This window comes from Lissotriton vulgaris, chromosome 4_1 (genome assembly GCF_964263255.1).
Source record: "Lissotriton vulgaris chromosome 4_1, aLisVul1.2, whole genome shotgun sequence".
In the NCBI taxonomy this organism is placed as follows: Eukaryota; Metazoa; Chordata; class Amphibia; order Caudata; family Salamandridae; genus Lissotriton; species Lissotriton vulgaris.
The window spans coordinates 1,517,554,780-1,517,571,981 of record NC_141691.1 but is presented as its reverse complement, the minus strand read 5'-3'; positions in this window follow the sequence as shown (position 1 = coordinate 1,517,571,981).

The window sequence follows — 17,202 nt, the reverse complement described above, 5'->3', positions numbered from 1 at the left end:
ATTGACAGTGCATTTATTTTCTGTGAAATCTCTTGTTAATAAAATTATATATACTGAACCATCACTCGCCCTCATGTCAAATCCAACCAGTATGTGTGTGTGCTTGAGGAATAGATGGCTGTGTAGTAATCTTTGTCTTTTTAGTCTCTCTGCCAAGGTGTACATTCCATTGTCGCAGAGATTTCGTTCTCATACAGTACTGTGCATAGAGACTTGGAACCTCAGTGCATTAGGGTGTGCCAAAACTCACCTTAGTACCCAAAATCCCCAACCAGACTAGCTACAGTGTCTCATTGGTGATCACAAACCCCCAATGCTTAGACAAACCAGAACATGGACTTAGTACACCTCAGGTAACGTGGAACACATGAACACTCTTTCGTTATACAATCATTTCAATCCAGAACAAGGAGTAAAAGAGGACACGTGCATATTTGAAATGTTTATTCACTAATGCAGTGTTCTCAAACACAGTATCTTAGCTAATACAAGCAAACATATTATAAGAAACAAAGTAATCAGCATAATCACTAGTCCATAGAACACAAAAGGTGAAAGCTTGGTATAATACTAAAACAAATAGGGTTCAGTAACACCTAATTCACACCCTCGCTAGCTAGTATATTATATTATATCTAGGAAGGTATCTTTGGGTTTTTAGCAGGGCGGCCCCATACCTCAAGATCCTAGTGGTAAAGGATCACATCATCTTCCACCAGCTCTCTGCATGTGAAGCACCATCAAGTGTTTTTCTATGCTCTTGTGCAATGCAATATAAAACGCACCTAAAGCCAGAACTTGGCCGCAGCTGCATATATGTTATGTCTAGGAACGTGCGAAGATCAGACCTCACAACAACCACTGTGTTGAAATATCCTTGAAGGTTTCTGCACTCACTGTACAGACACAGCTCACCAAGCAAGGCTGATATCAGAGTAACAACATATTATTCTCGCATGAATCAAAACATTCTACTAGGCTCAAAGCTAAAGCAACAGCTATGTGTCGTGTGCAGAAGCAGCAGAAAGGTAAAAAGGCGTTTAAACTCCTAATAAGCTCATGCTAACTTAACACAGCATATAGGCAAAGTATATCTATATGACACCCTCCCATGATCCGAGATAAGATAAGATAAGATAAGATAAGATAAGATAAGATAAGATAAGATAAGATAAGATAAGATAAGATAAGATAAGATAAGATAAGATAAGATAAGATAAGATAAGATAAGATACTCAATTTTGAAATGCAGAGTTCAATGAAATAGTCAGTTCAAATTCGAGTAGGTGAGGAAAAATATTTTAGTCAGCCAAAAAAACAAAATCTCACCAGCATGACAATTTAGTGTTCACTGTTATTAAAGTCAATAGGTCCGATACCAAAAATTGTCCATCATAATTTTCCCCAAAAAAATTGAAAAAAGATTTACGATATCAAAGGCCTCGATAGGAGTTAGCCTAACATGGAGTATGCAAAATAAGCGGCAACTGCTTCCAAAAGGAAGTCACTGTTATCATCCGAAAATAACTCAGCCATCCAATTCAATAGTGAGAAAGAACATACATGCTCTTCAATTACCGGAGTCTCTAGTACCATCAGAGGACAACTCGGCGGGTTCTCAATGAAGCTGCGTGCCAAGAAATCTTGCGCTGCTGCGAATATATTCCAACGACCCAGTATTCCATGCATCGCTGCAAAGGCCATAATCCCTCCATCAGAACAAAGCAATTCATGAGCAACTAAGGGACTCATGAGATGATTAAAATCCACTTCAGGAGACACCAAATTGCAGAGACACAAATCCAGGGCCCAGTCGAAATCGCAGCTCAGGCAATGAAAGACAGGCTGGACACAGGTGAAATAGGAAAATCGAAACGATAATCCATATGCTGCACTTAAGATGGTGAAACAGTGCTAACCGCAACTGTTCATCTTGGAACGCAGGACGGGCATCCATTTCGAATAAAACAAAATAGCACTAGAAAGCCTGCAGTCAGCGCCAGCAAATCGGGAAATCCACCAAATAGGCTGGAAAAGATCGAATGGAAGAAAGCAGGAATTACTCCAAATATCTTTTGGAAAGAAGTCACAAGACCACTGCTCACTACTTTAAAAAAGTGCGCCAGCCCTGATGTGGAGGATGCGTTAAAAATAGTATGAATCAGCTCACTGATATGCAATGGTAGGTCAGTATTTAATAAAGCATGCACTTCTGTGCGGGTGTTAGCTACGTGAAGGACAAATGTTTCACAAGCAGATGTCAGGGCAACTTCTTTTTGTGACAATAGGGCTCTTATTCGACTCATCTTATTGAACTCTGCTTTCAAGGTCGGAATCCTCAGCCAGATGGAAACATCCAAGTTCCCATGCGTCAGTGGATACAACACATTTTTACAGCAAGCTCACTGACTGTAACTACGTAAGCTATGCCTTTTAATAACCCACAGCAATCTTCATTATTTATAAGTAAATAACTACCGTTTGCTAGTAAAGTGAAAGTGGGGACAACAGCGGGCATGGGTGTACCTTTTAAAACACATGCTAAATTAGGCCGTACCTGATTATAAGAGCCATGCAATTGTATGTGTCTACACATTAATGAGTGATCTGGTGTTTCCGTGCACTCCTCACCTTTCAGATAAACCTCTTTTCCATCCCTAAGGCATCTGTAAGTGAAAGGGAGCGACCAGGCTTCATGTAAATAGGAGCTACCTAGAGGCTCATACCTACCAATGGCAAAATATTTCATGCAATTTGTAAACTGGAAAAGTGCAAATGGGAAAGTTATTAATCCATGCATAAGCCACGTAGCAGTAGTGGCCTCTGCCACTGAGAAAGGTAAAGACTCCAATCGCTCAATGTGTAACATGGAAAAAGAAGCATCTCTAATTGAAAGCAAATGTTACTTATCAGTTAAATTAAATGGGGAAAAAAGAGATGTGACATTCATGTAATTCCAAGGCACTTTCCCGGCTTTCAGCGTCTGCAGGGTCCATGCAAACTGCATAATAGAACGCAATTGATTTTGACCATGGTACAGAACAGACATCATCCTGTACAATTTCAACAACAGATGACACAATATTATCCAATGTGTAGATGCAGGAGGAAAGTGTGTTAATGCTGTTATCCACAACTGCAAGCACTTTTTCTAAATTAGCTTGATCAATAGCCCTAAGGCGGGAAGCTGCTTCAATCTGTGATGTTTTCCAGAGTTTATTATAAACGGCATATATCCATCTTCTAGATCTACCTCTTGCCGGGCCTTTTATGAAATCGTTCAAATCAACATTGTCAGTCAGTTTAGACAAATGCAGTTTGACTGACGCCAATGTAGAGTGTTTGAGCCAATTCTGACACAATTTGCCTACTGAATAAGTGGTTACAGAATGGTCACTCTCAAAGCAGGGATCTACCCTGACCTGTGTAAAGCCATCAGCCAGACCTAAAAAACGATGCTGGCACGAATCCGCACTTCTGTGCCACATCAACCAACCCTTGGGATCCAAACTGGATATGTTGAAGGATGAATTTAGTAATAGAGTTTGTAACTCTCTAATCGAAAATTTTGTTGATTTTTCCCAACCTGAATATTCTTCCAAATCAGAGAAGGAAGGAGTATTTAATTTTTTAGAAGTAGCCAATCCAAAGCATGTTGTCTGTGAGATGGTAGAATTCAAAAACAACATATGATTTGGGATGAGACATGCACGGTGCAAAGCCTCAGTGCCTTGTACCTGCCAACTTTTAGAACCCCAAACTGATTTAAGGTCAATGGTTTCCTTCCACAACTCATAGCCTCCAACAGCTAGCTGGTCTAGAAAGGACTTTGAGTACACTAACTTAGTATTGGTAAGTCTAACTTTGGACATGGATTTTTCTGTCATTCTAAAATTAAATGAAGCGGGATTGGACTTAATAAAATCAGTAAAATAAGTGTACTTTTTCAAAAATGTACTACAGCTGCCTCGTAAAGGAGCTGGGCAATGCTCCCATTGTGTATAATTTACAGTAATTCTCCTGGAATTAGTTTTATGTAGATAGTGATTGGCAAAATGTTGGAAGCAAAACAAATCACCATAATTAGCAGATTCTAAATATAAATCTTCAGCATCAAAGGCAGCATAATATTTCAAATCAGCAAACAAAGCCTCTACGGCCTGAACATCCCAATCATCAGAACGTATGTTTTGTTTAACTACATCCCCCATGTTAACTCTAAGCACATTAGGGACATTTATAACTTCAGTGGGCCCATGGATTTGAAATTTAACAGCATCCCAGACTATCCCAACCCGGACAGGCCAAGCAGTGATGTTAACAAAAGCCAAGTCTCTCTTCAATCTGTGGGCTGAATGTGTCGAGGAATGAGGCGCCAATGTTCCATTCAGATGTCGAATGCATGTTCTCCCCTCAACATGGTGTCCATTGATGAATCGGAAAAAATAAAACACAAAACCAATTGACATAAAAAGGTAAAGTGAAAAAAGCCCCAACCAAATATAAATCCAAGGGGGAATCAAAAAATGTGTTTTAAACAATTTTACATAGGCCTTAATCCTTGTGGGTTTTCCTGAAGTGTGTGAAACAGTGTCAAATGAAAATCTGGATTCTGTGGCTAAACGAGTTTGCAAATCAGGCATCGATGAGTCAGTTGGGTAGGTGTAGTCCGTTACATCAAGTTGAGTACCAGGCAATGTATAGGCATTTATATAGCGCACTACTTACCCGTAGGGTCCCAAGGCGCTTCGACCGCTGCAAAACCCTTCCTGGCTTCCCTGAGAGATGGTCCCTTAATGGGTATCTCCAGGGTGAGACCAGGCATCCCCGGCGGTCTGGTGGGGCCGTTAGTGAAGATGAGGCAAGCTAATGCCCAGAGTTGCCGAGTGTGATCGCTGATCAGAGTGGGCACCGAGGCGAGAGAATTATCGAGTCCGCTGACCCTGGTCCAGAAACCTGCCGCGCCGGGAATCGAACCCTGGTCCCGGGCCGTCCTCTGCTCTCGGGTCTGCCGCCTCTAACCAGTGAGCCACACTACTTCACTTGGTGCAATGCACTCAATAAAAAACTGCAGGCATCTCAAGGGCCGCCTCCGGTGCCTGATCTGAAGCAGTGGCCAAAACAGAATTTCTCACCATCGAAGGACATGAGACTGCCGGTGTCATGCTAAGAAGAATCGGCCACTCTGTGTATCTTGACATTGTCAATGGAGATATACCTGTTTTCTTTACGACCTAGAAGTGGTGGTAAAATGAGTGTTCTTGTGCCCGTCACACCAAGCTGGGAACTGGAGCACGGTATGAGGGACCAAATTCCATCTTGTTATGGATCTTTTCCCGAACCAGGTCTCCAACTTGGGGTAGCCAGCCAACTACCGGGATCTGCAACGCATCATCCGAAGTGGAGGGCAAATGTTCCTTTGCAAGACTGTCTCTTGTCTTTTGTAGAGTCTGTAAAACATTGCAATGTTCATCTACGTCAAAGGAGGCAGCAGCAGCCACCGAGTCTAGACCGTTAAGGTCCGGTACATACATCTTGATACCAAAGAGCATTTCATATGGGGTCCGCCCACCCAGAGACCTTCTAGGGAGATTATTAAGAGCACTCTGCACGCCATTAAGATGGGCCAGCCAGTTTCTGCCAGTGCCTATAACTCGAGCTGTCAGTGATTGCTTTAAGTCACGGTTCATTAGTTCCACAACACTTTTACCCTCAGGTCGGTATGGAGACGAAAACTTGACTTGGACCCCCATCAAAGCCATGGCATCCCTATACGCCCTAGAGGCAAAAGCTAGACCCTGATCCGAATGGAAGGTACCACAGGCAAAAATCCCTACAAAGACACGCAAATCCCTTATGACAGTCCGTGAATCAGCGCTGTGATGAGGCCACACCCAAACAAAACGTGTGCATGAATCAACTGCTACAAAGATGTACTTATACACAGTATCAGAAGAAAATGGACCACTGTGATCTAAATAAACACAACCTAATGGTTTATTAGAAATGAACAACTGTGTTTGGGGTGGACGCGTAGCAGTAGAAGGCTTAATCTGCTGGCAAATGTCACATTGAAGGACATAGTCACGCGTCTGTTTGTACAGTCCTCGCCAACAAAAACGTTGTTGTAACTGAGACACAGTGGCTGAAACGCCCGCATGCGCAGACGCGACACCTTTATGGGCCGCTGTGATCAGTGTATGTCTGCGATCCGAGTTGGGAATCAATTTCTCCCCAACCTCAGGAATTTTCACATAAGGAACCTTATCAGGACTTAAGTGGTATGTGTACTTCGAAGGGAACCCCGTAGGATATTTACTTCCCTTCTCAGAGGCAGCAACAGCCGCCAAGATATCATCATCAATCTTACTTTTGGACCATGTAACTGCTGCAACTAAATATGTCGATACTGCTGATTTCGCTGATTCATCAGCAAGCCAGTTGCCAACAGCGTGAACTCCCACGCGCTGATGACCGAGAGTATGAATTACAAACATGAGTGGCAACTGCTCTTAAAGCTCAGCCACTCGGACCCAGATCATTTTATGTTTTATTGTGCTACCCTTGGAATCACGAAAATCATTCTGAATCCAAAAGAACAAGTTTTCATTGTAAGACTGGACAAAAACTAAAAACCCGCCTAGGAAAACTAAAAACCCGCCTAGGAAAACCAAAAACCCGCCTAGGCGGGGGGGACTAAGATCTGGGACCAGGAGGAAAAACTAAAAACCCGCCTAGGCGGGGGGGACTAAGATCTGGGAGCAGGAGGAAGAGGGTAAACACCCCAAAAGCTCCCCATAAGGAAGCCGGAGGGGGAAGTGCTAAGTCTATTGTCAGCCTTGATGAGGACTTGTTTGACAGAATTGCTGAGTTAATAGACATGAAAATTAAATCCATTGTTAAACCATTGCTCTCTAAAATTGACAAATTCCAATCTGAAGTTAAAAAACTGGGAGGGCAGATGAACAAACTAACTGAGGGTGTTGACAGTGTCATGACGTTAGCGTCAAACTTGGGTAATAACAGTAGGGAAGTTGACGATCAAGAGGGGGAGAATATAGTTGATGCCCCAAATAATCCACCACCCCAGCTTCCTGACCAAAAAACTAGTGGTTCTAATATTAATAGAGGGGACGGCCCTTTAACGGTTGAGATACCCCCTGCACATGCTCAGCCAACCGACCCTCTTCAATTTATAGTTGAAGCTTCTCCTGTTGTTCTAGTACTGGCTAATGTACCACCTTTAGAAGCCGGTACTGAAGAATCCCCTTCCTCCCTGTCTAACAAAGCCTTACAGTGGCTTACAACTAATATGAGATTAGCTCCAGGGGGGGGTCAACAGCTAGCTCAAGAGATTAAAACCGCTAAAAGGGTTTCATGGCTGGGTAATCGCCCCAAAAAATTCAAGGGGGATTGTGTGGCAGTAAGCTTTTCACACACAGGTGTGCTACCCAATATCCTCATTAACTTACTTCCACCACAACGCAGGCAGGGTTCTGTTGTACCATTAACTTTGAAATTCTTTTATGGTGAGCAACAGAATGTTACATACCCTAAAACACCAGCCTTTGGATGGGATACTAATTCTGACTTAAACCACAGATGGGGTCGTGAACATACTTGCAACATTGTAAATCAATCAGTACCCCAAGGTTTTCAGAATCCTTTTGCTCAACCCCTCTTACTGTCTAATCGTTTTGCACCCTTATCCTTTTTGGATCATAATGATTGACTTCAGCCAGAATATTCTGGACAGACTGGGAATAATGTGCCTGTTCTTAGCATACTTACTTGGAACATTGCAGGTATTAAGACTAAAGCAGATAATGTAATATGGTTAAATGTTATATCTAAGTATGACATTATCGCTTTACAGGAAACCTGGGAAACAAACAATAGTTTTTCTCTTGATGGCTACAGTTACTTCTGTATCCCTGCTGTGGCTAGCACAGCAGGAAGAGCGAAGGGAGGCCTGATAAGCTTCTTTAAACTTGACATCAAAGGTAGCCTCAAGAAATGTGACTCAGGATCTGAGCATTGTCTTATTGTTGAATTGTCTCGTGCGGAATCTCCCAACATTTTGTTTATTAATTTTTATAATTCCAATGCTGCTGACTGTACGTCTTATAGTCTTGGTAGATTGGATGATTTTCTGTCAGTCTATAGCGAAGATGTTAATGCATTTGAAATCATCTTCCTAGGGGATTTTAATATACACCCTTGCTTACTTTTGTGTGTTTGCGATGACACAGAATCCCCTCCTAATTGTGCAATGGTCCATCTTGAGCATAACAAACAGGGGGAATGTCTTGAAAACTTCCTCGCAAGATGGAACCTATACGAATCCAGTTGTGGGGAGGGGGGGTCAGGGCCCCTACTTTTAAGGGCTCAGACAATGGTTCTATCATTGATTATATTTTTATTTCTGCATGTTTTTTATTCAAAGTTTTAATGTATAGAACTGTGGTATCCGCTTTTAGTGACCATAATCCAGTTTCTTTGGATCTAGTAGAGACTGAACTTTTAGGGCAAAACCATGGTCCTTGTCATAAAGATAGTTCACTTAAAGTTAAGGACCAAAGACGTAGACTGAAATGGGACAGTATAATCCCAGAACCCTTTGTTCAAGAAATTCTATTAGAGGCAGAGGAAGAGGTCGGAGTGTGTCTATCTAGTGAAGCTAACGATGGGGAAGTGATCCTTGCATTTGGCAGCATATGTAACAAGATAAACGGCAGGCTCTCTGTGATCAGTAAACCCAAGATGAAACCACTTAAAAGATGGTTTGATCACAGATGCTCCAAAGCACATTCTGCATTGCTCAATGCTCTTAAAACCGATCCAAAAGATCGAGACCTCATCAGGACAAGTAGAGCTTTATATAAAAAGGCCATTGCTGAAAGGAAGAAACAGCTTAAAGATGAAGCCTGGGCACAACTCATAGATCCAGCCATAATAAAAAATAGTGGAGAGTTCTGGAGGATTGTTAACCAACCCCTTCTTACAGGGGAGGATATTTCCCCCCTAGAAACTAATATCCCAGATGAGGGATGGATTAAACACTTCAGAGACATTTACTCAGACCATTATCATGCAGAGAATAGGGCACAGGAAGCGTCTACTATTCAATCAGGTAATTATTTGCACTTTGAAGTTGAGGAAGTTTTAGCTGCTATTGATTGCACCCTGACTAAAAAGGCACCGGGACCAGATGGTGTTCCTGCTGATGCCTTTAAATGCTTCCCTAACTTCTGGTCAAGACTGCTTTGCAGGGTCTTCAATGCTTTAAACCGTGACAATATTCCTAAGTCATGGAAAACATCAATAATTATTCCTGTTTTTAAAAAAGGAAATAGGCAGGGCCCTGCATGCTATAGGCCAATTTCACTGATAGACTCCTCAGTTAAGATTCTAGGGAGAGTCATATTAGTGAAATTGAATGAATGGGCCACAGAGAACAACATCTTGAGTAATGTGCAATATGGGTTTAGACCCAAGAGAAGTACCCTGGACCAGTGTCTCAACCTCCACCTGCTGATTGAGAAATGTACCAGGGCTAAGGATGGGTCCATGTACCTTGGGTTCATGGACCTTTCCTCTGCATTTGATATGGTGAACAGAACTAAGCTCTGAGGAAAATTACTTGACATGGGCCTGGACAGATCCATAGTCAATTTATTGGCTGACCTCCACTCCGGCCTTACTGCCAAAATTAGAGTATCTACTAATGGAAGGTGCACAGACGTTTTTGCATCTGATAGGGGAGTCAGACAGGGTTGCATACTGGCACCACTGTTGTTCACGCTATATGTGAATGCTCTGGAACCTGCCCTCAGGGGCGTTACTAGCGACATCCCACGTGCAGGGGAACAGGGCATACCAGTTCTCCTTTACGCGGACGATGCGGTTCTTCTTGCTCAAACCGGGGTGGGGCTCCAACGACTCCTGGATGCCTTTGAATCCTTTATGGGTTCCCTTGACCTGAAAATAAATGTGAAAAAATCTCAGGTTATGCTCATGGGCCTGGCCTCAAGGAAATCTTTCCACAAAACCTTTTTCTGTGGCCAGGAAAAGCTTGTACGCGTCACCTCTTTTCCCTACCTGGGGATCACCTTTGATGAGAAAGGTAGTTGGGGTCCCCACGTAAAAAGCAGAGCAGCCATGCTGGCCAGAACTTCCGCTGCCCTCCATGGGTTTTCTAAAAAACTGGGGGGTAGGCCAATTGCAGCTGTCAGTAAAATATATAAAGCTAAATGCATTTCAGTTGCATCATATGGTGGCTCATTGTGGGGTCATAGGGGAGTCGATCCCATACAGACAATGGAAAATAAATTTTTTAGATCTGTTTTGGGCGTCCCACAGTCAACCCCGTCCTATACCGTCCATATGGAATTAGGGGAAGGCTACATCGCAGATTTGATTAAAATTGCACCCTTAATCGCCTGGCTTAGGATGTGGCTTAATACAGAAATTCCCCTAAATCATACCATAATGAGGGACTGCTTGACCCTAGATAATGTACATAGGATTAGGTGGTTGACGTATATCAAGGATAGTTTTTCCAGGTTGGGGAGGCCTGAACTATACTCTGTCATTGACTCTATAACATCCAAAGACATTGTTTACACCAAGGTGGCTATGAAGGAGCTCCTATCCCTGGAGAGGGAAGAAACTGAGCTGAAGAAACCCTGTGTCAGGGCCAGTCTTTTGTTGGCTATACCTAATGGTCCTGACAGCTACCTCAATGTGGTGACCCATCCCTACCACAGGTTTATTTTAACTCGTTTTCGATTTAATTTGATTCATTTTAACTTGGGTTTTTATCCTGTGTGGAGTACCCCTGAAAAGGCACCGCCCTGTTCTTGCGATCAGTTCTCTGAGCAAAGTACAATGCATTTTATAATGTTCTGTAGTTATTACAACGAAGCTCGGAAGTTGTTTCTTGTACCTATACTCAAGGAAGCAGGATTTATTCTTGTCAGACCTGCTCTTATTTACTTGCAAATGTTACAAACTCCCAGGATTATGTTTCATGTGGCTAGTTTCCTGGTGAGAGCTATAAGAAGCAGGAATATCAGACTTAAAAATGTGCCTACCTCCTTATGTAGCCCAGACCTGCACACTAATTAGTCTGGCTGCTGGTGATTATCGGTCAAGAACCTTAGAATACATTGTAACAGTGCTAGTAGTCACCCTTTTCTAATACCCAGATGGGGACACACCTAGGAAAATTTTTAAACTTTTTCGCACTTTAGCACCTTGCACTTTAGCACTTTGCACCTTGTATTAATCTTTTGCTTATGAAATGTAACATGGTGTATAATGATTTTTTACTAAAATGTTTTTTAACTGTTTTTATTCATTGTACTTGTTGTTTGTGATCTTATGCCATTGTCTTTGTATGATATTAAGTTATCGCAATAAAGTATTTTGACTGACTGACTGACTGGACACAGTAGTAAGAATCACTTACGATTAATGTTGTCACACTAGGATCTGCGTACTCCAATGCAAGCATCAGAGCACGAAGCTCTGCTAATGGTGCGGTGCAGTCCCCTAGAGTCTGCGTGTGCACGACTCTGGACTTGAACTCATCGTTCACCATGGCACCTACCACAATGGTGCATGCTGAAACGTAGGCGTGTTTAGAACCAAGCGCAACCTGCGCTGAACCATCAGTGTATATGATGCAATGGAAATCCCCCAAAGGCCGCATAGCAAAAAGGTGGAGGATGAACAAACTCATATTGCAAAAACTCCTGCAACCGTAAGGAGGCATCAAAAATAAATGTGACATCCGGAGACGTCAATGATTCTGCCTGTTGTCTCCACCGAGGGTGCAAAGCTTTAGAATTAGGTACACTGGCTTTCGTAACTGCTTCCAAAGCAGGACACGGGGTTACAACCAACATGCGTCTTCCCTGTGACAGTGCGCGTTCCTTCAGAATCGCCATCTGTACAGCCGTCAAAACTTTCTCCACAGTGGAAAATCGAATTTCTGCCGAAGTGTACAAGTGTGACTTGTAAGCAATAGGTACTGTGTCTCCTTTGTTAAAAGTAAGGTATGTGAAACCCACCGTCCCAAGGATGATTCTTATCACCAGGTTGGTGCGGTTATCACGAGTCAATAAGTATTTAGAAGCGAGCAGATCAGCCTGCAAAGATTGCAGTATAGCTGAGTGCTCCGGCAGCCAGTTTGATTTGGTAAAAGTTGGTTGTATCAAAGCATACAAAGGCTTGATACGCTGGGCATATTCAGGTATGTATGTCCTCCCAAAATTCAAAAATCCCAGCAAAGACTGTAATTTTTTCAGGGTGGTCGGAGCACGTAATTGTGCACATTTCTCCAAGAAGTGAGGAGCTAACCCTCGACCTTCATTGCTGAGCTCGTAGCCCAGAAACAACACTGTGTACTCCGCAATGTGCGATTTTGCAAAGTTGAATTTGTAACCGAAGTCTGCAAATCTACAAATTAAGCGGTCAACTCGACATAGATGCTCCCAAATTTCGTCATCTGTGAGATAAATGTCATCCACATACGAACAAGCATCTGGGTCAACTCTCTCCAAAAGAGAGACTATGCGGGCAGCAAACAATCCAGGACTATTTTTATAGCCCATCGGTAAACATTTGAAATGTTTTTGGACACCGCCGTAAGTAAAGGAGGTCCATTGGGAACGAAGACCATCCAAATGGTGGGCATAAAAACCGTTGGAAATGTCAAGCGTGGTTTTAAACCGCTTACGCACAAGACTATCCACTAAAGCAGAACAGTGAGTATTCTGTACTGCACAGGTACGGCAATGCGAGTACAAATGCCGATAATCCAATACTAAACGATATGAACCGTCAGGCTTGGACACAGTAAAAAGAGGGTTATTCATTGGTGACAAACAAGTTTCAATCACTCCTTGATATTCCAATTGTACAAGGATTTCCGCAACGGAAGACTTAGCTTTGCGCTTTATGGGATATTAAGGTTGAGGCTGTGGCATAGACCACAAAGGAATCTCGTGCTGTGGGGAAAATGTATCCCATCCACAGTGTCTACGGTACAGAGCCGGCGCGAGGGCTTTAGCCCACTCTTCTGCAAAATTCAGTGCATGCTCCTTCGAGACAGTGTGCGCGAAACTAGGGAGGATTACCTCCTCCCCTCTTGGAGCCGCGAGCACAAAAGGTGGGGGCCAGTCAGCCTCCGCTATCAAAATGTCATAGGTAGTCGTACGATTCTCCCAAAATACCCCTTCTATGGTACGTTGAATGTCACTTCAATGAATAGGACTATTTCATAAAGTCTGACAGGGGGAGCTACTTTAGTGTCAGCTTTCTCCACAACAACATAACAGTCAGTTGCTGTTACTTTCAGTAGTGGATGCAGGGCCTCTCACACTATAGTAATCTCCGCCGCGCTGTCCAGCAAGGTCAGAGTCCATGTCTGATTCCGAAGCTGCGTTCTCACTATCTGTGGCATATCTGTGTGCTGTTAAAGCTGCGACTTTCTTTTTCTAAAACTGGGGTCTCTTCAGTGTAGAATCGTCCTGCTTGCCTTTACCGACTTTGGGGAGGCGGGGGGCAGGTTGCGTCCTTGCTGGCCACCCCGACCCCTGCCGCCTCCTCCACCACCGGTCGAAAAGGCTGATGACTCCTGAAAAGAACGAGGAGAGCGTTGATCAGAAACCTGAAAACGATCAGGTGATTTTATTGTTGCGCGGTTGCGCAAGTCATAAACACATTCTGTGAGCGCAGTCAATGGAGACGCAGGACGAGACTCCTGTCTCTGTTGTTGTTGTTGCTTTCCCTGTTTTTGTTTCTTATGCCAATTTTGTTTTTTGGTCTTGGGCTGGTCGTCAGTTTCCGACTTCTGCCCTTGGGGTTGTTTTTTCTCTTTAGTAGAAAAAGGCTTGAGAACCCTACTATTGCGGCCCACGGTTTTATAAGCCGCAACAATAATCCTCGCCAACTGTCGGGGTTTGTCGGCATCGGGAATTGCCTGCAAAGCATTGGCTACCTGAAAGTTCACCGCATCCCCCTTGACAATCGCAAGTATGAGATCGGAAACCACATCAAAAGTGCCACAGAGGAGCATACCCAATTCAACCTCAGCCTCAGGTCCGTGCTCATCCTGAACATGTTTAAGGACCGTCGGCAGGACAGTCAGACAGAGTGCTGTAACACCTCGTGTAGACCGCCGCAAATGTCTTACCCCAGGTCTCACAGTCACCGATTTCAGGGGTCAAGTCTTTCGGTAAGCTAATTGTCAGAATCCTGTGTTTTTCACCAGGAGTCGTGTTAGGAAATACTGCTTCCAGCTGGTCAAACTTCTTGGCAAGCCAGAAAGGAAAATCATCCTTTTCTTGGGGGCGCTTGCCCATAACAGCGTTGACCATAACAGGACTGAGTTTCATTCCGCCCTGTCCGGCAGGAAGCGCTGCACCACCCAGAGCCCCGCCCGGGAGATTACAGGTAATGTATTGCACTAACGACCTAATCACGCTAATTGCACCCACATGTAGTCGTCTTAACTCAATCACGGAACATGCTCCGTGTTGAGGATGAGGAGTGAATCCAGCCAGAACAGGCCAATTTGCGCCCGGAATGGACAAAGGACCGAACCTCGGAGCAGCTAAAGTATGGGGTAGGGCACCATCAAACCAAACGCGATGCGGTGCATATTCCTGTGGCACAGCCGTGGGAGTGTACGTGTCGAACACACGAGTATTTGCGTTCATAGCTGGGAAGGTCACCCATGAGTAGAAAATCTCATACGGTTAAGCCACCTCTGCACTCACTATCATTATCACGGCCATGCCATCTTCGGGGACATTATACATCTGCAAATGATTGCGCACCGCAATGCAGCTATGTTGCGCAATGTCCACCGCAGCCATAATGACACAGAAAGAAAGGAATACAAAGTAAACTTTGTAACACGACTGGGTTGCAATTCAAGGAAACCGTGTAGAAAGATTCAAGCTTGAAAAGGCCTATGTAAATAAAGGTAGGTTTGTCCGACACCACAGTTATCCGGAAACAATGGTGTAGGGGTTAAGGACTGAATGATATACTAATCAAGTATCATGTAATAAGACCATCAACGATTGGGCGCCATGTCGCAGGGATTCCATTCTCATACAGATCTGTGCATAGAGACTTGGAACCTCAGTGAATTAGGGTGTGCCAAAACTCACCTTAGTACCTAAACTCCCCTACCAGACTAGCTACAGTGTCTCATTGGTGGTCACAAACCCCCAATGCTTAGACAAACCAGAACATGGACTTAGTACATCACAGGTAACGTGGAACACATGAACACTCTTTCGTTGTACAATCATTTAAATCCAGAACAAGGAGTAAAAGAGGGCACGTGCATATTTGAAATTTTTATTCACTAATGCAGTGTTCTCAAATGCAGTATCTTAGCTAATACAAGCAAACATATTATAAGAAACAAAGTAATCAGCATAGTCACTAGTCCATAAACACAAAAGGTGAAAGCATGGTGTAATGCTAAAACAAATAGGGTTCAGTAACACCTAATTCTCACCCTCTCTAGCTAGTATATTATATTATATCTAAGAAGGTCTCTTTGGGTTTTTTGCAGGGCGGCCCCATACCTCAAGATCCTAGCGGTAAGGCATCACATCATCTTCCACCAGCTCTCTGCATGCGAAGCACCATCAAGTGTTTTTCTATGCTCTTGTGCAAAGCAATACAAAACGCGCCCAAAACCAGAACTTGGCCGCAGATGCATGTATGTTATGTCTTGGAACGTGCGAAGATCAGACCTCACAACAACCACTTTGTTGAGATATCCTTGAAGGGTTCTGCACTCACTGTACAGACACAGCTCACCAAGCAAGGCTGATATCAGAGTAACAACATATTATTCTCGCATGAATCAAAACATTCTACTAGGCTCAAAGCTAAAGCAACAGCTATGTGTCATGTGCAGAAGCAGCAGAAAGGTAAAATGGCGTTTAAACTCCTAATAAGCTCATGCTAACTTAACACAGCATATAGCCAAAGTATATCTATATGACACCATCTAGGAATAACCTACCAATTGTAGATATTGTCATAAATTAAACACCCATGGGAGTACATGGTAATGTCTCTCTTGTGGATCCCAACAAGTTATCTTATCTACAATGTCCTGCAAACCTCAAAATGCCTGTCCCATTCTCCTTGCGATATTGTGCCAAAATTTTCACGCGCAGAAATAAACAACAAATTATCTCAAAACGACCTGGATATGCAAGGGGGGTCACCTGGGTTTTTGGCCCCGTGCTTGGCCGCCATCTTGGGAAACCTACCAAACCTGCAAATTTAAAAAAAATAGACACCCGGGGGATTCCAGGGAGGTTTGGCTTGCGTGATCCCCCAACGTTTCTTTACCCAGAATCCCCTGCAAACCTCAAATTTATCTGAAAAAAAATCACCTTTTTCACACATTTTTGAGTGGGAAAGTAGTGTCATGATCGGGTTGAAACAAATTTCCTACCACCCAGAGTTCCCCTGGGTCTCCCGCTAAAAATGGTGCCTCACTCGTGTGGGAGGCCCAAGTACCAGTGAGAGGCAAGAGCTCAAAATGTAGTGAGTCAACATCAAAATTGCCTATCTCAAAACGACCTCGTTTTGCAAGGGGGGTCCCCTGGATTTTTGGCCCGCTGCTCGGCAGCCACCTAGGGAAACCTACCAAACCCACACATTTCTGAAAGCTAGACACACGGGGGATTCCAGGAAGGTATAGCTTGCGTGAATCCCGCAACGTTGCCTTATGCAGAATCCCCTGCAAACCTCAAATTTAGCTGCAAAAACCACTTTTTTCACACATTTTTGTGTGGAAAAGTTGTGGCATCAATGGGCTGACACAAATTTCCTCCCACACGAGTGAGGCCCCTTTTTTATCGGGAGACCCAGGGGAGCGCTGGGTGGTAGGAAATTTGTGTCAGCCCGGTGATGCCACAATTTTTTCACACACAAATGTGTGAAACAAGTGATTAAATTGTTCAGCTAAATTTGAGGTTTGCAGGAGATTCAGGGGAAGGAAAAGTTGGGGAATTGACGCAAGCCATACCTCCCTTGAATTCCCTTGGTGTCTAGTTTTCAGAAATGTGTGGGTTTGGTAGGTTTCCCCAGGTGCCGGCAGAGCTAGGGTTAAAAAACTACAGCTTGGCACTTTGCCAAAAAAAGGTCATTTTT